This window comes from Panthera leo, chromosome A1 (assembly GCF_018350215.1).
Source record: "Panthera leo isolate Ple1 chromosome A1, P.leo_Ple1_pat1.1, whole genome shotgun sequence".
Lineage (NCBI taxonomy): Eukaryota > Metazoa > Chordata > Mammalia > Carnivora > Felidae > Panthera > Panthera leo.
Genome location: NC_056679.1, coordinates 216376360 through 216379971, shown reverse-complemented (window position 1 = coordinate 216379971; position 3612 = coordinate 216376360). Strand labels below are relative to the sequence as shown.

General features: G+C 37.4%; 1 pseudogene; it reads right to left on the bottom strand.

Moving 5' to 3' along the window:
• Positions 1 to 414: 414 nt before the first annotated feature.
• LOC122198603 lies at positions 415 to 2210 on the bottom strand (annotated as a pseudogene).
• Between the last annotated feature and the right edge of the window lie 1402 nt (positions 2211 to 3612).

The following is a 3612-nucleotide window of genomic DNA, read 5'->3' as shown; positions in this document are numbered from 1 at the left end:
TGAGGAGATACCTCAAAATACCTAAAAAATATTTTAGCTTTATGCATCATTGAAAATAGGCAAGCACCAAACTCTCCTCTACCAGGATCACATGGGTAATAGCACTGGGATCCATTCCTTGTGGTCATTTTGTGGACAAAGAGAAATGTTTAGTCTATATAAATATTATCATGGAAATTCATGGAAATACTGTTAATGTGGTTTTTAAATAGTTTAGATCATTAAAGTGTTGACAGAAACTTTCCTGGACTGCTATGCAGTTAATTCTCGCAATGCCATTAGTATATATGAAACCATACCTTGGAGATATTGTGCGTCGGTTTCAGACCACTACAAAAACAAATATGGCAATAAAGGGTGCAATAGCATTTTATCTAAAGAAACCATGCAAATGAAAGAAAAAATACTTTATTATTAAAAAATGCTAACCATCATCTGAAATTCCAGAGAGTCATAGTCTTTTTTTGGCAGAGGGTTTTGTCTTAATGTTGATGGCTGCTGATTGATCGGGTTGGTGGTTGCTGAAGGCTGGGTGGCTGTGGCAATTTCTTAAAATAAAACAATAGTTTTTGAAGATTGTTCCATCAACGAATGCCCCCCTTCACGAACGATTTCTCTGTGGCACGCAGTCCTGTTTGACAGCATTTTAGCCACAGTAGAATCTCTGTCATTATTGGACTTCATCTTCTCAAACATTGCCACTGCGTTATCAGTTACAGGCATGGAATATTCCCAATTCTTTGTTGTCATGTCAACTTTCTTCACTGCATTTTCACCAGGGGGAGCTTCCATCTCAAGAAACCACTTTCTTTGCGCATCCAAAAGAAGCGACTCCTCACCCATTAATGTTTTATCATGAGATTTTAGCAATCAGTCACGTCTTCAGGCCCCACTTCCAATTCTATTTCTCACACTTGCAAATTACTTCCTCCACTGAAGGCTTTGTCTCCTCAAAGTCATCCATGGAGGTTAGAATCAACTTTTTCCAAACTCTTCCCACGAATCATGACTGTTTGTAATGGCGTCTACAATGACAAATACTTTCCAGATGATTTTCAATTTCCTTTGCTCAGATCCACCAGAGGAGTCACCATCTACAGAAGCTAGTGCCTTACAAAATATATTTCTTAAGTAATAAGACTTGAAAATCAAAATTACTCCATGATCTATGGCTGCAGAATGGATGTCGTGTTAGCAGGCATAAAAACATTAATCTCATACATCTCCATCAGAGCTCTTGGATGATCAGGTACGTTGTCAATGAGCAGTAATATTTTTAAAGAAATCTTTTTCTTTTTGATTAGTTCTCAACACCAGGTTAAAATATTTAGTCAACTACGTCGTAAACAAAGGTGCTGTCTTCGGGGTTTTGTTCTATTCGTAGGACATAGCAGAGGAGATTTAGCATAATTCGTAAGGTCCCTGGGATTTTCTGAATGCTACACGAACATCAGCTTCAATTTCAAGTCACCAGGTGCATTAGCCCCAAAAGAGAGTCAGCCTGTCCTTCGATGCTTTGAAACCAGGCATTTACTGCTCCTCACCAGCTATCAAAGTCCTAGATGGCATCTTCTTCCAAAAGAAGGCTGTTTAGCCTACACAGAAGACCTATTGTGTAGTGTAGCCATCTTTATTAATTATTTTAGGTAGATCTTCTGGATAACCTTGCTTTTTTTATGTTTTGGAGATGGCTTCTTTCCTAAGACCTCAGGGACCAGCCTCTACTGGCTTCAAACTTATTTTCTGCAGCTTCCTCCCCTCTCTCAGCCTTCATAGAATTAAAGAGAGTTAGGGCTGTACTCCAGATTAGGCTTTGGCTTAAAAGGATATTGTGACGGGTTTATTCTTCCTTCTATCCAGACCACAAAAACTTTCTCCATATCGGCAATAAGGCTGTTTTGCTTTGCTATTATTCATGTATTCAGTGGAGTAGTACTTTTAATTTCCTTCAAGAATTTTTCTTTCCTTGACATTCATAGCTTAACTAACTGGCACAAGAAGCCTAGTTTTCAGCCTCTCTCAGCTTTCAACACGCCTTTCTCACTAAGCTTAATCACTTCTAGCATCTGATTTCAAGTGAGAGATGTGTGACGCTCTGAGGCCATTGTAGGGTTATGGATCAGCCGAATCTCAATATGGTTGTGTCTCAGGGACAGGGGAGGCCTGATGAAAGGGAAAGAGATGGGAGAACAGCCAGTCTGTGGAGCCATCGGAACAAACACAACATTTATCAATGAAGTCCACCATCTTGTATGGGTGCAATTCGTGGAGCCCCCCAAAAATTACAATATAACATCAAAGATCACTGATCACAGGTATCCATAACAAATACATTAATAGTGAGAAAATTTAAAATACTGTGAGAATTACCAAAATGTGACACTGACGCAGAGTGTCTGTTGGAAAAGCTGTGGAAAAAATGACGCACTCGACTCGTTCAACCCGAGTTTGCCACAACCTTGAATTTGTAAAAAATGCAGTAATTGTGAAGCACAATAAAATATTGAAAAAACAATAAAATAAGTTATGCCTGCATCTAAAAGGAAATAGGGGTGCTTTATTTTTTAGAATTGACTTAATGATATTTTTCAAGACCCCAATCCTGCTGAAAGCAGAGAAAATAAACATTTATACAAACAAAGTAAAATAACTTTAAATGACTAAGTAATAACTCTGTCATGTTAGGTTTAAATTCTTTCTATTTTTGAGCATCCATCGTATAGCAATTAGTCATTGCAAAGTCACTTAGACTTACCTGTCTTTATGTCATGCCATGGACCACTATTTCAATGTGGTAAACTTTACAGATTCCGTTTCAGAATAACATTTATAAATAAATAAAATTAAAAAAGAATTATGGAACAAAATTATTATACTGAAATATGATTCTGAAAACACTAAAATGTGGTATAGCAATAGATGTGTTTATTAATGAAGTATTTATTATGGGTTTATCAATGAAGGAGCTAGCAGATGGTATAATAATTACTCTCCTTTTGCAATAACAATAACTGTAAAAGATGATTTGGTCTAAGGGCGCCTGGGTGGCTTACTCTGTTGTGCGTCGATGTCGGCTGGGGTCACGATCTCACAGTCTGTGGGTTTGAGCCCCGTGTGGGGCTCTGTGCTGACAGCTCGGAGCCTGGAGCCTGCTTCGGATTCTTTATCTCCCTCTCTCTATGCCCTTCCCCTGTTCTGTCTGTCTCTGTCTTTCAAAAATAAATAAAACATTAAAAAATTTTAAAAAAAGATAATTCGGTCTATCTTCAGTAACTGTCATGTGATATGAAAATCTCTGTGATTTCTATTGTCGAATCAAAAGTATGATGACACAACTCAGTTTTTTGCTTATGTTACAAATTGATGGACATGCTCTATTTTAGTTCAACGTAATTGAAAGTACTTTTTTTTCATAGTCAAGTTAATGAACTTCCTAAGAGATTCTCAGATTAAGGTCTTCCATGTGAGGTTTACTTGCCATGTTTTTATTCTCTTACCAACGATGTTTTTTGTTTTTGTTTTTGTTTTTAGAAGGCAACATTAAATATTCTAAGAACATAACAGAGAAAGGTATTAGGATCCTCTCCTTGGCCATCTTGGTCCCAGAGTAGC